This window comes from Acinonyx jubatus, chromosome D4 (genome assembly GCF_027475565.1).
Source record: "Acinonyx jubatus isolate Ajub_Pintada_27869175 chromosome D4, VMU_Ajub_asm_v1.0, whole genome shotgun sequence".
Taxonomy (NCBI): domain Eukaryota; kingdom Metazoa; phylum Chordata; class Mammalia; order Carnivora; family Felidae; genus Acinonyx; species Acinonyx jubatus.
Window position 1 is genome coordinate 6,577,135 of NC_069391.1, and position 18,623 is coordinate 6,595,757.

Consider the following 18,623-nt stretch of genomic DNA (forward strand, 5'->3'; position numbering starts at 1 on the left):
AATGTAGCCTCCTGTCTGTAGTCCCCACCCACCAGGGGCCCCTGGCCACTTTTCACTTATTCCCGCATTCATTCATTCGTTCATTCATTCATTCATTCACTCAGGCATCAGAACACACAGGTACAACAAGAGAGGCCCGGCGTCTGTCCTTAGGGAACTTTCCGAAGAGCTGAGGTGACACAAGTGAACTTGTGAATGAAGGAGTCCAGGGGACGAAGGCAGAGGGGTGAACATGGCCTGGGTTGGCAGCGGGGGGTGGGGGGTGGGGGGGGCTCTGGAGGAGGTGACATCTGAGCTGAGACCTGAAGGATCAGTCAGAAGCCTGGAAGGCCAGAGGACAAGGGCTTCAGGAACAGCAAATGCAAAGGTCTGGAGGGCGGTAGGCAAACCAGTGCTAGGGGTAGAAAGCGGGGCGGGGGGGGGGGGCGGGGGGGGGACAGAGTGACCAGATGTGGCAGAGGACTCACGTGTGGGCTGGTGCTGGGAGCCCAGGGTCCCATGCCCTTGTGGGTGCGGGGTGGAGCCGTTGGGGGCCAGTCCCGGCCCAGTCACATCCTTTAAAGTCTGTGGGCTTCCCTGAGGCTGCACTGAGTACAGGGGGCGGTGGGGCGGGGCAGGGATGAGGGGAGACAGAGACAGGGAGGCCCTGAAGAGGCTGATGTGTGGGGAGAGGTGTGAGGCTGGACTTGGGGGTGGCTGTGGGGAGGGAGAGGGGTAGACTTGCTTAGGATTGGGTGCGGGCATGGGGGCGGGGAGGTCAAAGAGGAACCTGAGTTTGGGGACCTTTACTTTCCAGCACGGGGAGCCCCGGGACAGAGGGACGGCCTGAGGTTGGGGTGAGTGGCGCAACCCCGGGACCACCGCCCTACTCAGAACCCCCCCCCGCCCCCACCCCCACCCCCACCCCCCGCCACTGCCGCCGCCCAGCGACCCGCAGTCTCTCACCGCTGCCCGTGCCCCGCCCCCCCCTGCAACCTCATTGTCTTGTGATTGATGAAGGCCCCCCGTGCGGTGTTTGTTCAGCTGTCTGGACCCCCCCCCCCCACCCGGGGCTGGCTGCGCGTCTGTCCCTGTGCATCTGTCCATCTCAGAGAGGACGAAACCTAAGGAGCAAGAGTGGGGGCCCCGAGGCAGAGTGGAAACCCACCGGGGTTTGGAGCCGCGCCCTCCTCGCTCTGCTTTGCCGGGGATGACTCATCCCGGGAAGTGGACAGTCCAGACCAAGGCTTTGATCCTCTGCTGGCTACAGGCGGCGTAGCCCCCAGACCGTGGTGTTCATCCAGGACAGCTCCCCTTGGGGCCCAAGGAGGGCAGTTTGGGGGGTCAGGGCTGACCGTGAGCCACCGGCTGAGCTGTGGGGACCCAGGACTGGGAAGACAGCACCCTGCCCCCTTCTCCTCCATGGCCTGACTCAGAGATGGCCCCACCACCCACCCACCGCCCCTACTTTGCTCTCCTCCCTCACCCCTTTTTGTCCAACAAGCCCTCCCTTTAAGTCTTTTCCGTCAGTCCACTCAGCCCTTCTGTCTGCCTCCCCAGCCCAGCCCCCCATCATCTCTTGCCTGCACGTCCAACCTGCCTCACTGCTCTTACCCTTGCCCCTGTGGTCCCTTCTGCTCAGGGCAGCCAGAATGATCTTTCTGGAAGTGCTTCTGAATGTGTCCCCCCTCGGCCTAAAACCGGCTGTGGCTTCCCATTACCCTCAGTACGACCTTGCAACTAACACAAACCCAGGATGGCGCGGACCCGCGGCGACCTCTGTCCCTCCCTCCCTCCGTGCTACTTCCTGTAGATCTCTGCTTGTGAAACTGAGGATTTTTCAGTTGTTCTAATTAGTCCTGTTTTACTCTCACCCCCTGGACCTTTGCACCTGCCACCGTGCCCTTCGCCGGGAGCAACGCCACAGCTTCTGCCTGGCTGACTCGGATTCAAGCGTTGGGTCTCAGGTGAGACCTCTTTTCCTTTTTTGCCCTCTCCCCCTAACAGCAGACTGGGTCAGGGGCCTCCTCCAGGCTCCCACGGACCTCGGACTTCCCTGATCGCAGCCCTGACCACCCTGGACAGGGCCTCTCCTTCAGTGCCTGTCCATGCCCAGCATACAGTAGGTGTCCGGGAGAAGGTTCAAGGTCGGGGAGGAGGACTACCGGGTTGCAGGGCTGAAACGGGCCCTGCTCAGGCCCCCTGGCTATGTATGGCGGGGTGTGGGGGGGGGGGCAATTATCACAGCAAATGTAATCCGCTGCTTGCTGGGCTCCAGCATAGTCCCATGGAAGATTCTGCCCCACTGCGGCAGAAGAGGCAGCTGGAGGTCACCGAGAGGGCTCTGCCCACAGAATAAGAACACTGGTGATGATCCGTGCCCTGGCTCAGGGCCACACCTGCTTGACCTCCTGTACCGTTATCGTCCCCAGTTGACAGATGAGGAAACTGAGACTCTGCAGGGCACAGTGACTTGCCCAAGGTCCTTCAGCCATGCCAGAGCTGGGACGGGAACCCGGGATTGCGGCTGCACATGTCACCGATTACCACCGGGCCGGTGGCGGGTGCTTCTCCCAGACTCAGCAGGCCTGGGTTCTTCGTCCGCGCAATGGACCTCCCGAGAGCCCGGACTCCTTCTCAGGGGGGTTGTGAAACCAGCATGCTGCAGGTTAGGGCAGGGACAGGTGCGGGTTCCAGAAGAGGAGGGTCAAAGAGGGGCAGTGATGTGGCCGTGGTCACAGAGCATGGCGGGGGGGGGGGGGGGTGATTCGTATCAGCCTCTGAACCCAAGGCAAGTGGCATCCGGTGAGATTTTCTCCATTAAGCTCCGCTGTGAGCCTTGGTGGCAGCAAGGGCACCAGGCACTGGTCTGCAGCCTGGCCTGGCCCCGTGGGAAGAGCACTGGGCAGGGAGTCCAAGTCAGGCTCTGGCATGGCCTCTCTGTGCCCCTGGCCCATCGTGCCCCTCTCTGCCCTGGATGGGCCACCCATGGTTTGCTTGGGATGGAGGCAATCAACGTGATATTACTGAATCCCCATAACCATCCCGCGAGGCTGCCTGTCTTATTATTTCACTGTTCTCCACAAGGCCGGGAGACGTGAGGTGACCCACCCAAGGTCACTCAGCCGGGGAGTGGCAGGGCAGGAATCTGGTTTTTCAATTTACGGACATACAGTCGGTGCACGCATTTGCATCGCAGAATGTGACGGGTGTTGGCATCTATATGCACCCACAAGACGGTGAGCATAGCCGCCATCCTCCAAAAGTTTTCTTGCGTCCCTTCGTGGGACCTCCTGGCCCCCGATGTCCCAAGGCCACCACCGAGCTGCTTTCCGTCGACAGGTTAGTTTGCGTTTTCTAGAATGTTCTATAAATGGAACCATCCAGTATGCATTCTTTGTTGCCTGGCTGCTCTCCCCCGGCGTCGTGACCTTGAGATTCCTCCACGTTGTTGGGCGTATCGAGAGTTCATTTCTTCTTACTGCTCAGAGGCGTTCTATGTGTGGATGTACCACAAACTTTCGAGCCGGGTGCCTGTTGATGGGTTGTTTCCAATTTTGCCTGTCACAAACAAAGCTCCTCTGAAGACTCATGCATAAATCTTTGCATGAACCCAAGTTTCCACTGCGCTGGGATAAATGCCTAGAGGGAGCGGCCAGGTCCCAAGGTAAGTGTACGTTTCAATCTTTAAAAAGCCGCCAAATGTTCTCCAAAGTGGTTGAGCCACTTGACATTCCCGAGAACCGAACCGGGGGAGGAGGGTCCCATAGCGGGATGGGGACTGGAACAGAGGCCTGCCCAGCTCCAGAGCCCCTGTCCCGTCACTGCCGAGCTGGCCCTCGCTCGGAGCTGGCCTTGTTCCCTGGGCTGCCTCGCTGGAGAAGGAGCCAACAGACAGCAGGGGCTGAGATGCTCTCCACCCACAGGCGCCCTCCCTGCCCTGCCCACTGGCATCAGCCACCCCCTCCCCTGTAGGTCTGGCTTCCTCTCTGAGCAGAGCGGATGGATGCCTTCTGGAGGGGCCCAGAAGCTCCTGGAGGGCAGGGCAGCCCCCCCCCCCCCCAGTGGGTGCCAGGGGAATGCCAGTGTGTCTGGGGAAGCAGGGCTGGACCCTCTGTGGACCCTGTCTCTGGCTTGTTGAGGAAGCCCGGGTCTCCCAGGCCAGTGACAAAGGCTTCTGGGGGGGGGGGGTGTTGGGGGGTGCTGAGGATTTTATTGGGCTCCTTACCCAGCCTGTGGGTGAGAGACGTGTGTGTGTGTGTGTGTGTGTGTGTGTGTGTTGGTAAAGGGCTGTCCCTTTGAGCTCTGAGAGAGGAGAAAGAAAGAAGCCATCAGAACCTTGGCAGAGGGGGAGACACAGAGGGACGGAGCCCCAGACCAGAGAGAGAGAGAGAGAAAGAGGCAGCCAAACCCAAGAGGGGCGCACTCCCCCTCCAGACCCTAGGGAGGTGGGAAGAAGGCGGGGAGGGGTGCGCGAGGGGAACGCGCGAACCCTTCATTAAAAATGAAACCCCCGAGCCCGGCCCGCAGCGGCCGAGGAGCCGGGCTGCCGGCAGCCTCCCTCTCGCAGGAGCACAGAGACCCGCGCCGGCTCCAGCCGCCCGCGGCCGACCTCACGCGTCCTCAAAGCCAGCCTGTCCCACTTCCCCCGCCGGTTGCTACAGCAACTGAGCTCTGAGTAATCAGCTGCACGGTGACCTTTCTTCCCCCGGAGAGAGGGAGGGAGGGAGGGAGCGCTCGGGAGGGAGGGCGGAGGGAGGAGGGAGGGACGAGGGAGAGGAGGAGGGAGGGGAGGGAGAGAGGAGAACAGAGGGAGAAAGATGAAGAGGAGGAGGGGGAGAGGATGGAGGAGAGAGAGGAGAGAGAGAGAGAGAGGGGGAAAGGTGGAGGAGGAGGGAGGAGGGGGAGGAGGGGGAGGAGGGAGGCTGAGCGGCCGGTCAAAGCAGTAAAAACACTCCAGCTGGGGTCTGGGGGCTTTCGGGATGGAGCTGGCAGGCAGGAGCGGGAGAGAGGAGGGGCAGCCGGCCGCGGTGATGGGGGAGGGGGAAGCCCAGGGACTGGGGGGGGGAAGGTGGAGGGTGCTGACCTGGATGCCCCCCCACCTGCCCCCCCCACTGGCCTTCCAGCCGTGGCGTGGTCTCTCCCAAGTCTGGGGGGATTGTGAGAGGATGGTGAGTCCCTGCTTGCTCTCTGGCGCAAAAGGTACCCTCTCCCAGCAGTCTGGACTCCCCCATTCCCCAGATGGGAAAACTGAGGGCAGCAAGCTGGTTTACAGTTTCAGGACTGGGCACTTGACCCCTGTGACACCCCTTTCCCCCTAAGTGCTTCCCACGAGGGGGCAAACTGCAGCCGGGGTGGGGGGGTGGTGGGAGAGGGGGAGTCCTCCACCACTCCCAGGGCCCCCACTGCCCAGCTCTCTAGCCTCAGTTTCCACGTTGTAAGGCAGGGGCCCCGAGGGGGTTGGTGCTTACTGCCCGGGGAGACCGCACTTCCTGAGGAGGGTCTATGGAGCCTCTACACCCAGGTATTGATTTGAAATTCTCTCAACCCAACAGAAGCAAGGCGGGGAAGATGTGAGATCCAGGGAGGGTGTGAGCGGAAGGAGCCAGGGAAGGAGTGGGTGCAGGCGGGAGCCCCCAGGGGTCGGGACGCCACCGTGGGAGGGCGTGGAACCCTCCTGGTACCTGCTCTCCTGCCCGCCTCGCGGGATCCTCCCCAGATCGGCAGCCCTGGGCCAGCAGCGGGCCCATCACCCGCCTGGCCCTGGGGACCCGCCAGCCGCCTGTTTATGAAGCAAGCCAGTCCTGGAGTCACAGCCGCGCCCACGGAATGGGGGAGGGGTGACAGATGGTGGAGGTGCCATTTTAACCAGAGTCTGCAGCAGTTGGGGAAGGGGAGGGGGGACCCCGGGGTTGGGGAAGGCTGGGACCCTGCATTGTTGCTCCCTCAGGGCCCCTCTGCTTCTCCTCTCCACCTGGGCACCTCCCCCAAGCTCAGGTCTGAGAGGCCACCTGACCCAACAGCCCGGTCACGTGGGCCGCCCAAACTCCCATGGACTCTATGGGTGCCCCTTGGATCTGCGAGGTGTTGGGGGGGTCCCCTGGGAGGCCGGGGCGACAGTGATAATCTCTTAAGGCTCGGCCGCTCATGAGGAGAGCCCTGTGACCTCCCAGCACGTAACAAGGACAGGACCGCGGACCAGGAAACACCAGGGGCTGACAAGGGGTAGTGGGCAGGAGGGATCTGGGGCCGACTGAAGGCCCCAGAGGCCAACCTTTAGCTCCAGGCTTCGGCTGGAGCACTCAGGGCGGATGGGGAGCGAAGCGTGGGAGGAGTCTGTTTTTATCCCAGCCCAGCACTCAGACCCTCTCTGGACCTCAGCATTTGCATCTCCAGCAGTGAAGGGTGCTGGCCTCACCCATCTGGCTAGGAGGCAAAGCGCTGGTGACAGGGAAGCAATGGCAATGCCTACAGGTAACTGGGAAGCCTGTCTTCTACAGGTGAGGACAGCAAGGCCCGGAGAGGCCAGGGTGCTTGCCCGGGGTCACCGAGCTGCTGATGGGAAGCCCTGTGCCCTGGGTTGTCCAGGACGAGGTGCATGTGAAACAGAGGTGGGTCACAGCCTGCTGCTCTGGCTGGGGGCCTGCCGCTCCCCTGGGACTCTTGGGTCCCTCGAACTTCCCTGTTCCAGAAACCTGCACGCACCCAGACCTTTGTTGAATAAAGGACACTCATTCTACGAGCCCTGTGGTGGGTCTTTTGGCTCCAGGGTAGAGATAATAACAAGAGTGGCTAGGTCTCCCTGAGCACAGCCTGGCCCCGCCCACCCCCACCCCCACCCCGTGCTGGGCTGAGCACCCACGTGTATCTTGCCACGGACCCCCCTAGGTACCCCAGGAGATGGGTGCTCCTATCAGCCTTGTTTTCAGATGGGAACAGTGAGGCTCGGGGGCGTGCAGTGACTTGCCTCGGGCCCCACAGCACTGAGTGCCAGAGCTGGGATCAGAATCCACGTCTTGACCTCAGAAATGGCCTCTTAACTTCCAGCCCATATCAGTCAGGCTTGACCAGACTCAGGGGACTGAGGATGTTTGCAGTGTTGGACTTCGCTGTGAACAGAATCCCCTGAGCCCCTATTAGAAAATGTTGCTAGAGGCTGCGCGGGAGGTCCCCGTGGGCACAGGAAGGAGGGGACTCATGACAGGATAGGACGTGGGCAGGGTGAGATTGGGCGGTAGGGTTGGGGAGGCCAAGGTGCCAGGAGTACTCACAGCCCAGGAATCCTTTCTGATCTTTGCGTATGGTGGGGGGAGGGGGGGGCAGAGACCATTTCCCTTTCAGACAGATGAGGAAGTTGACGGTCAAGAAAGGCCAGAAGACTTACTACAAGTCCCACTGGGCATTAGGGGTGGGATCAGGGCAATGGCAAGATTCTCTGACCCCCAACTGGGGTGCTTTTTGTTGAATGGCATTGCTGCCCACCCAATCACCCATCATCTACCCTCTCATCCATATCCCTGCCCATCCATCCATCCATCCATCCACCCACTATTCACTTACCCACCCATCCATTCATGAACCCATTCACCTATCCATCTTCCCATCTTAATTCATCTACCAGCCAGCCAGCCAGCCAGCCACTTATTCATCCATCTATCTGTCCATCCATCCGTCCGTCCATCCACCCATCCCTCCACCCATCCACCATCCGATCACCTATTCATTTTATTTGTGGTCTATAACCATTCTGAGTCTTGTTATCTACACTCTTTAGTTAGGAAACACGTATGTCCGTGTGCACGGGGTGCTGATCCTTCCTCTCGGTGGAGGTGCACCAGCTCCCCACCACCACCACCCCCCGCCCCAGTTCAGCCCATCGATTCCAGAGGTTCCCATGATATGGGCCACGCCCCACCAGTCCAGGGATCGAGACCCGAAAGGACTGTGTGGACCAGGGACTGCTCCTGCCTCCCACATAACATGCTGTGTGACCGTTGAGCAATTGAGAACTGAGAATAATTGTCCCTGTCCTCTGAGGATTGGAGGAAACCCATGGGAACCTTAGGAAGGCAGCAACAGCCCTTTACCAACCCGAGGGACAGTTCTTTTGAAGGGGTTAGCAGGGCTCAGCCTTTGGGGGGATCCACTCTCTTATTAGTGAAACCAGCCAGAAAGGTCTCTTGATTCTGCTCAGGTCAGCTAGCGAGTCATTCATTCATTCATTCATTCATTCATTCATTCTGTACTAACTGTGTCCTAGGCCCTGTGTAAGACTCCAGGGACCTAGAAATCAATACAAATAGTTTCTGCCCTCAAGAAATTGGCCGACACTTGGCTTGGAACAGAAATCAGTCACTTCGCATGGGTTCTGGTTGAGGCTTGAACTTAGTCCAGGGGTGGGGGGGATTAAGCCCCTGCCTGGGCTGGACAGGTGAGGAGGGGGCCCCAGAGGGGGAACATACTCGGGATCTTGAAGGACAGGGCGGAGGGTGTAGGGAAGGACATCGGGGGCAGAAAGGAGGGCACATGCCAAAAACCGCGGGGTGGGGAGGGACTTCCTTGAGAACCTACTAAGCTTCAGGGACTGTACCCCGTGTTCCTCCCTCATTATCTCAGTGGATCCTTCCAACAACTCTACGAGGCTGGCATTCTATCCTTTGGCACATTTCACTAATGAGAGAGCTGAGGCTCAGAGAGGACCCGCAACTTTCCCCAAAACACCCAGCACCCACATGCTAGATGTGATACACCAGCCTGTTGGTCTGACTTTTCTCATCTTCCGTCACCTCGAACATCTCCCCCACAAGGGGAGGGGAGGGGAGAAAGCACCCTGTTATCATCCGCATCTTTTCAGAGAGCTTTGGCGGCTCAAGCATGCATTGGACCAACACATATTTATCCACGCCTCGGGGTCAGGCCATGCTGTGCTGGGGGGTTGAGCAGTGACAGGACGGGCCCCTCCCTGCCCTCTGCGAGCTCCCAGCTGACCCCTTAGCTCAGGCGACTGACCTCAACTCCTGGCAAAGCCCTGATTCACCCGGGCTTAAAAATAAACCCAGGTGCTGTCCAGGCCCAAAGAGCAAGGGACCACAGGCTCCCAGAGCAGAGGCTGGGGAGGCAGCAGGCAGAACTATCAGCTTGGAACGGGGCTCCTCTCATCAGCATGGGGCCCCAGCCTCCCTGCTTAAAGATCGCCTGGAGCGCTCTCTTAAAGATGCTAACACTGCAGCTGACATTTGGGAGATCCTGGCGGGCGATCAAACCCGAGCTGAAAAATCGGAGCTGCCGGGCGGGCGTTGGTTGTGGTGGTGGGGGGGGGGGGGGTGGTCACCAGGCAGCAGGGACCCGGGCTGGTTGGGGGCCCAGGGCCACAGGGCTTGGGCCTAAGACTGTGCGTTCCGTCCAGCCCTGTGCGGCCAGGCTGGGCATCCTCCTGTCTCCCTGCCGGAAGGACTTGGGGACGCAGAAGGCAAGGACGTGGCAGGACAATGGATAAAGAGAGACCCGAGTCTCTTAGCTCAGCCCCAAACTTCAAGTCACTGTCCATGATCAGGACCATCGACCCAAAACATTCATAGGGTGATGAGTATGGGAAAGAGAGAAGCTGGAAGGAAGCAGGTGCCAATTACTTTTCTGGCTGAAGCGCCCAGAACTGAGTCCCCACCCCTCGCCTCGGTGCAGGGAGGAGCGTGAGGGGTCCGAGGGAGGAGTTAGGGGAGAAAGAGCCCCACTCCACCTCCTCCTTGGGCACCACTGACCCTCCACAAACTTCGACAAGCCTGAGCCAACCTCGTCTCTTTGCTCGTCCTTTATATCCAGGCGCCTTCTTCCCACCCACCTACCGCCCTCCATCAACCCCTACGCACCCACTCATCGACCCAATCCACCTGCTTTCCACCCAACCGATTCGCCCGCTGCTCTTCTGCCGTCTAATTAACCAATTATTCTTTTCCTCCATCCATCCCCGTCCGTTCATCCATTTCCCCAGCTGACCACCGTCCAAATGTCCATCCACTCCCCACGCGGCCATCCAGACCGTCTCTTCAGCACAGGAGAGACATATCCAGCCCGGTGTTAGGGGGTCAGGAAAGGCTCCCGGGAGGGAGATCTTCTAAATTGAGACAGGTCTCAGGGCAGGAGGAATCCAGGTAAAATGTGAAAGGGAGAGTCTTCCCCCCCCCCCGCCGAGAGGTGTTCTTATGGGAGCATCAGGTCGTATTCTGGTTGTAGCTTAAGAGGGAGCAGCTGATCAGAGAGCCAGGAGAGGCTGAGGGCCAGCAGGGCGTGAAGCCCGGACAACTTGCCACACAGGATTGTGGGAAGAGAGGTGAAAGATACAGAAGGCCAAGCCTTGGTCCTATGGCCGTTTAGCACTGACCCGTCCACAGGGGCCCCCTCCAGGTCCTGCAGCCCTCCCACCCACCTGGCTGTCCTCCCCATTCCCAGTGTGCTCCCAGGGAGACCCCTACAGACCTACCCTCACAGGCTCTTCCTCCATATGTGGGAATTCCAGCTTCTCCGGGTCAGGGTCTTATCTTTCTTGTGGTCCTGTTCCATGGCACCAAGCTAAAGTTCAAACAAACAAAACAAAATTCAAGAGATGAAAACTATGACTACTCTTCCCAGATTCTCCCCGTCTTGCTCTTGGAGACCCCTTCCCTATATACCCGGAGAGCCCTTCCCTATATACCCGGAGAGCCCTTCTCTATATACCCGGAGACCCCTTCCCTATACCCAGAGACCCCTTCCCTATATACCCGGAGACCCCTTCCCTATATACCCGGAGACCCCTTCCCTATATACCCAGAGACCCCTTCTTTATATACCCGGAGACCCCTTCCCTATACCCAGAGACCCCTTCCCTATATACCCGGAGACCCCTTCTCTATATACCCGGAGACCCCTTCCCTATACCCAGAGACCCCTTCCCTATATACCCGGAGACCCCTTCTCTATATACCCGGAGACCCCTTCCCTATATACCCAGAGACCCCTTCCCTATATACCCGGAGACCCCTTCTCTATATACCCGGAGACCCCTTCCCTATACCCAGAGACCCCTTCCCTATATACCCGGAGACCCCTTCCCTATATACCCGGAGACCCCTTCCCTATATACCCGGAGACCCCTTCCCTATATACCCGGAGACCCCTTCTCTATATACCCGGAGACCCCTTCCCTATACCCGGAGACCCCTTCCCTATATACCCGGAGACCCCTTCCCTATATACCCGGAGACCCCTTCCCTATACCCGGAGATCCCTTCTCCATACCCAGAGACCCTGTCCTGAAGCCTCGGTATCGTCCTCATCCCCTCCCCCTTTCCCAGGTGCCCCCGCCGCGTCCAGTCGGTCGCCCAGATCTGTCCATTCCAACCTTGCATCTCTCACTTCTCTCCACCTGCTAGCCCACCATCCTGAGTTAGAGTAGCAGCCTCCTCGCTGTCCTGCCGGCCTCCAGGCTTGCTCTCCATCCAGGACATGTACATGGGGCAATCAGAGAACTACTCTAAAAGTTCAACTTGACCGCTCTAGTCTCCTACTTAAACCTTTCGTGGTTTCCCATTGCCTTCGGGTTAAAAGTCCCTAAATTCCTGCAGGATCCTCGGTATCAGCACAGAGCCCGTCTCGGGGCTCGAACCCACGCACCGTGAGACCGTGACCTGAGCGAAAAAATAGTCGGATGCTTAACCGACTGAGCTGCCCAGATGCCCCGCAATTCTGTATTCTCCCCACCACGTCCAATACCTGGTTGGCCCTCGGGCACAAGAAAATATTGCTAAATCTCCAAGAGTATTAGAGTTTACCTCCAGATTCTTTCTCCCCAGATCTGACCTTTTCCATTTGCACTTTGTGCCTGAAACCAAAGCCAACTGCTTGGCCTCTTCTCTGCCCCCACCCCCTGGAAACTGAACAGACTAGGTATTCAGACTGCTGCAGGGAGACATAGCCCACTCAGGTAGTGACCGACTCTGCCAGCCACGTGAGGGCCGACTGTGGCCGCTATGGACCCAACACCGGATGGAGGGATTCGGTCCAGGCGGCCTGGCCCTGGCCACGGCGAGGCACCTGCAGAGGCAAGAGGTGAAGAAATAGGCAAAGAAAAGAGCCCTTCCTAGAAACGGTCTTCCTCCTAGTCCGTGACTGAGATTGAGCTCAAACATGTATTAAGCTCCTTCTGTTTGCCTGGATCCTTACTCTCCGCGAGTCGACCATTTTTTCTCCAACTGAACTGGAAGCAGACTTCGAGCCAGGACTGTCTATTTCCTCCCAAATACCCTTCCTCTTGCTACAAAAGTAAGACACGCTTATTACAGATATTCGAGAAAATGCAGATGGGCTCAGTGAAGAAAATAAAACCACTTTTAGTCCATCACCTGAAGATGACCACTTAAAAAAAAATTTTTTTTAAGATTTTATTTTTTATTTATTTTTTTATTTAAAAAATTTTTTTCAAACATTTATTTATTTTTGAGAGAGAGAGAGAGGGATAAGAGTGCAAGCGGGGAAGAGGGAGACACAGAATCCAAAGCTGGCTCCAGGCTCTGAGCCATCAGCACAGAGCCCAATGCGGGGCTCGAACTCACGAACCGTGAGATCATGGCCTGAGCTGAAGTCGGATGCCCAACCCACTGAGCCACCCAGGCGCCCCTAAAGACTTTACTTTTTTAAGTCATCTCTACACCCAACATGGAGCTTGAACTCATGAACCCAAGGTCAAGAGTTGCACGCTCTTCCACCTGAGCCGGCCAGCCACCCCTGAAGACGACCACCTTTGACATTTGGAGGAGTCGGATCCCCTCCTGGGTCTCCACACCCAACATCTTTGCTTAGACTCGCACATGCAATTGACATGTAAGAACTTTTGTGTCCGATCACTTACCTGTTTATTCACTCTTCATTAATTCCAAAAGTATCCATCCAACTCTCAGTGGTTGTCAATTTCGTGGTATTTTACATTCTTAGAAGGCGGAAGGAGAGGTACAAAAACCTAAGATACTCAGGTACTGACCATGAATTGTACTCAGCGGCCAAACCTTCCTCAGCCCCTTCTCCAGGTAAGCGGTCAAGGACTCGAATCCAGCTCCTGGCCGGGTCCCTCACCAGCTGTGTGGCCTTTGGCAAGCCACCGACCCCATGCTACCCAAAGTGTGGTCCACACTTGGCCAGGTCCACTTTGGCTGCTGTCGACGTGCGCATCCCGTTGTGATTGGATACATTACAATAGTACTGTTCCCGGCAGATTGGAAAATTTTCTCTAAACCTTCCTCCACCACAGATAGTTTGAGAAGCACAGAGGTAACCCACTCTGTGCCTCAGTTTCCTCAGCAGTAGGATGGGAACAATGGTGGCCCTTGACCTTAGCCGGTCCCTGGGAAGGGTAAGCGAGCCACTGATGGAAGGCTCTCAGGACCGTAGCTGGGCACTGACACCTCTCCTTAATGTCAACGTCACTAGTATTTTTGTATATTTCCGGTATTCTGCCTTAAAAACATCCAATTTTCTGAGGGCGGCGGAAGGAGGCTTGGAAAGAGGAGTGGACCTCGATTAATGCATCCTACCCTACCCCCTAATTTCCCGAAGGAACCACGGGGCACTGTATTCATCTATTTCCCAAATATCTAGAGACCACTTACAGGGTGAAGCAGGAGAGCCCAGTACGCACACAGCACCCTGGCGAGACAGCGCTGGGTTCAAACCCCTGCTCTGCTCCTTACTAGCCGAGCGGCCTCGGGCAAGTCACTTAACCACTCTGAGCCACAGCATTCCCGTGTGAGGGCCCAGAGGGGTCAGCCCAGGCTGGGCCCTGGCAGACGATCCCCACACGCCTGTAGACAGCATGGGGACGAAGGCTGCTCCCCATGTCTGTGCTCAAATGTGACCGTTGTGGTGACCTCCTGGGCGCCTTGCCCTCCGTGAGTCTTTGTGGACTGAAAGAATAGTTGCTGTGTTGAGATGCCAAACTTGCCCGGTATCTCTTCTAGAAAATGGACGGATTTAAGGACGGGGAACATTTGAAAATGGAGGGATGTGGAAATACAAAAGGTTTCAGGATGAGTAGAAGCGTTGCCAATTAGACCTGTGTTGTCTGCAGCAGGGAAGCTCCCCCCCTCACGCCCTCTCCAGAGCATGCTGCTCTCTGCGGAGGGGGGCCTAGGCCGGGCTGAGTCACGTGACGCCTCTGGAAAGCTTCTCGAAACAGCCCGGTGTCACTCCTCCGGATTCACGAGCCACCAGCGGAAGCAAGTCGTGGGGCTGAGCCCGGCGTAGGCGGGGTGGGGCGGGGCGTGGGGGGAGTGCACCCCTCGTGAGGCCTGCACGGCGCATGGCAACGGGGCAGGGGTGGGTGACCCTCTCCTGGGGAAGACAGCCTTGACCCATCCACCGTCTTGGCCGCAAATACTCCTCCCTCTTGCACAGAGCTGAACGCAACCCTAGTGAGTGAGCCGGGCCCATGCCTCTCTCGACCCAGAGATCTCTAAGTTGGGGGAAAGCTTGCCGGTCTCACACACGGTTATCAACCGAATCGTGTCTCCCCGAAATTCGCACGGAAGTCCTAGCCCCCAGCTAGGATGTAACGGGGCTAAGGTCCTACGCGAGGTAATGAACTTAAAACGAGGCCATGGCGGTGAGTCCCGATCCAAGAGGACCGGCGTCCTTGTGAGAAGGAAAGCACACGGAAAGACACTAGACGCCCGTGCGTGCACACAGGGAAGGGACCATGTGAAGACACAGCAAGAAGGTAGCTGCCTACCCCCCAAGGAGAGAGAGAGAGACAGAGAGAGAGAGACAGAGGTCTGAGAAGACACCAACCTGCCAACGCCTTGATCTTGGACTTTCAGACTCCAGGACTGCGAGAAAGTGAATTTCTGATGAGCCACTCAGTCTGGTATTTTGTTACGGCGGCCCTCGCACACGCACCCACACTCCTGGCACTCAGTGGGGGGACAGGAACGGCACACCCACGGACACTCCCTTCTGGAAGGGCTAGGAATGGGAGGCACCACGCACAGCAATCCTGGGGCCTGCCGGGTGGACGCTGCGAGGGCCACCTCCCCCGGTGAAGGAAATGCTTTCTCGTGGGCCCCACTGCGCTCCCTTGACCCTCCGTCTGTCCCCTGTTCTCGGTGGCCCTCGGGTGGCCCTCTGGGTAGACTTCCATCACGTCCTTGGCCACGTTGAATGCAGACCCAAGGGCCCTCACTGGGGGCTAAGCCGACTTTTCCACCTGCTTTCTTTCCCGCTGGGGCCCAGATCTGGTTTTAAGTCGTGAAAGTTCACGGCCTCTTTTCGTCCAGGTTGGTAGCACTTCTGATGATGCCCCCCTTCTCGGAACTTGGCTCGCTTTTTTTCCACTCGGTTCCTTATTTTATTTTATTTTATTTTTTATTTTATTATTTTCATCATTTTTTAACGCTTACTTATTTTTTCGGGAGAGAGAAAGATACACAGGGTGTGAGTCGGGGAGCGGCAGAGAGAGGAGGCACAGACTCCGAAGCAGGTTCCAGGCTCCGAGCCGTCAGCACAGAGCCCGACGCGGGGCTCGAACTCACGGACCGCGAGATCACGACCCGAGCCAAAGTCAGTCGCTTCACTGCTTTGCAAACAGGCGAATTCCCTTCGGAGGGAGCGCGTCTCTTCTACGCGGCATCTTGGAAACCGGCAGGGCACGCGTTTGGTGGGGACGGCCGCAACAAAGTCTGACAGAAACGTGTCGTTCACAGTCCTGCGGGCCAGGAGTCTGAGCTGAAGGCGGCCGCAGCTTGGCTCCCTCTGAAGGCCGCGAAGGAAGGGTCTGTTCCAGGCCTCTCTCCGGCTGCTAGACGGCCACATGCTCCCCGTGTCCTCACACCGACTTTCGTCAGTATGCGTTCGGATGCCAACTCCCCCTTCTTGTGAGGACACCGGTCCTGGTGGATCAGGGCTCATCCTGAAGACTCCATTTTCCCTTATTGCCTCTTGAAAGACCCTCTCTCCTGGGGCCCCTGAGTGGCTCCGTCGGTTGAGCACCTGACTCACGATCTCGGCTCAGGTCACGATCTCGTGGTTTGTGGGTTCGAGCCCCGCATCGGGCTCCACGCCGACAGTGCAGAGCCTGCTTGGGATTCTCTCTCTCTCCCTCTCTGTCTGCGCCTTCCCCGCTTGGGCTCGCTCTCTCTTTCAAAATAAATAAATTTGAAGAAAAATTTTAAGAGCCTCTCTCCAAATACAGTCACCTTCTGACGGTCACACTGCGGTTAGAGCTTTAACACAGGAATTGAGGGGGCGTGAGTCAGTCTGTGACATGCCGCGAGGAGCAACCAAGGCATGCCGGGCGTCGCTGTCTCCCAAGCTCTTCAGCCAAAGCTGTAAGTACAGTTGAGTATCAGCTTTGTGAGTTATAGGCGAGAATCTTCCCAAATGTTTCCTGCTGTATGACGCGATCACCATCGGTACCTTCTTCTTTTTTTTTTTTAAATATAATTTATTGTCAGATTGGTTTCCATACAACACCCAGTGCTCGTCCCAACAAGTGCCCTCCTCGATGCCCATCACCCGCTTTCCCCTCTCCCCCCGCATCAACCCTCCGTCCGTTCTCAGTATCCAAGAGTCTCTTATGGTTTGCCTCCCTCCCTCTCTGTAACTTTTATCCCCCCTTCCCCTGCCCCACCATCAATACCTTCAATAACTGTCTTCTTGTCACGTGTTCCCTGCTCCTAGAGTCAGGGCTATGCGTTTGTTGGGGCCCTTTTTTCTAGGTGCCAGTTTCTGTATCGGTCAGATATTGCTAGGTTATGCTGTGTAACAACCATCCCTGAAATATCAGTCGATCTCCATAGCCAAGGTTTATTTTCATTCAAGTTTCATGTTGTCCACACGTCATCGCCATCCCGGGATCCAGGCGGAAGGCGCGGCCCTTCTATGGAATACATCTACCAGAGAGAAAAGAGCTAGAGAGCTGGCAGAACCCCAGGCGAGCCGGTCAAGCTTCTGTGGGGCACTGGCACGTGGTTGCTTCTGCTCACGTTTTATTGATCAGAGCAAGTCCCATGGCCGAGCCTGATGCGGGTGGGCATGGAGGTATGCTCTGCCCAAAGTGGGGGGCACTGTGAGTCGCTGACCATGCGGTGGGGAGCTACAGCATTCTTAGGGCAGGGACTTACTGGGAACAACGGCACCATAGTTAACCCTGGTTAAGATTGACCCGTGTGTGGTGGGCGTCTGGGGGGGCTCAGTCGGTTGAAGGTCCGACTCTTGATTTTAGCTCACGTCAGGATCCCAGGGTCGCGGGATCGAGCCCCGCACCCGGCTCTGCGTTGGGCTCTGCGCTGAGCCCGCTTGAGATTCTCTCTCTCCCTGTCCCTCGGTGCCTCCCCTGCTTGCGTTCTCTCCACCCCCCTCTCAAAAAAATAATAATATATAAAAAAGATTGACTACATGTGGGGCTTTGTGCCAACAGCTTCACATCCTTAGCTCATGGGTGTATTATCATAGCCCCATTTTCCAGATAAGAAAACTCAAGAGGGAAGGGACTTGCTCATTTTCTCACTACATAAACAATCTGTGGACATACTTTGCAAAACCCTGAGGGTCGACACACCTATGAGGTCTTAGCCCCTGCCAGGGTGTTGGGAGAGCCTGTTCCCTGGGGAGCCCCCACCCTCCCTTCCAGTCCTACTCTGCCCCGCCCACCCTACCCTGCACATCTAGGAATCTTGCCAGAGCCCCAGAGGGCTGAGGCGGGGCGGGGGTCGCCATGAATGAACTGCTCCTCTGGGAAGGAAGGAGAGCTGGACAAGCTCCATTCTGGAAGCCCGTGTGCTGTGTCCTCTGCGGATCACCCTCTGGCAGAAGTTCCTTCCCGCTCCGGGTGCCCGGCGGCTTGAGAATTTTCTGGTCTGCTTGCTTGTTCCTTTGCTTGTATAGGGGAGGGAAGGAGGAGCTAAAACGATCTTATGACCTTATAATTATTGTCCTTGTTTTGCAGATGGGGGGACGGGGGCCCAGAGAGGTTACAGCAACTTCCCACAGACAGTGGTGAGGGACCCAGGACCCAAACCCTGCTGGAGGAAGTAGATGAGGCCCGAACGCGAGGCCCACAGGGTCCCTGCGTTCAAGGGGGCTGTGGGGTGGGGTCGCCTGGGGAGCTGCTTAGAGAACAGAGTCTCTTCTGGGGCTGTCCTTGGGCTGTCTTTGGGCTTTCCCAGGTCACCCAGATTGACAGGCCTGTCCTTCCGGGACAGGGAAGATGGAGGTGTCACAGTGATTCTTGGGGGCAAGGACATGGGCCAGGGGCTGAGATAGTGGGAGAGAGCACCTGGCAGGGGTGGGGGGCACAGAGGATGGTGTGACAAGGGCACCCCCAACATACACAGGACACACACACACCACACAGCACATTCACACGTTCCGTGCCCATCACACACATAAATACAACACACACCACATACTGCATTCACACACATAACCCACACACACATCCCACACGGCCACACACACCATGGGCTTTTCCCTGGTTTTGAGACCCAGCTTGGAGAAGGTCTTTAATGACCTTAGATTTTTGAAAATGCCGTTATTAGGAATAGTGGTTTAAAAAGGAATAAAATGAAACAAATAACCCAGTGAAGAAATGGGCAAAAGACATGAACAGACACTTCTCCGAA

At 57.3% G+C, this 18,623-nt stretch overlaps 1 long non-coding RNA gene across 1 annotated transcript; it reads left to right on the plus strand.

Moving 5' to 3' along the window:
* The first annotated feature begins 964 nt into the window (after nucleotides 1-964).
* Nucleotides 965-14,181, plus strand: LOC128312092 (uncharacterized). The gene is made up of 3 exons (XR_008290904.1): nucleotides 965-1,946; nucleotides 2,412-3,646; nucleotides 11,808-14,181. It is a non-coding gene; the product is annotated as an uncharacterized LOC128312092 (long non-coding RNA).
* Nucleotides 14,182-18,623: the final 4,442 nt, after the last annotated feature.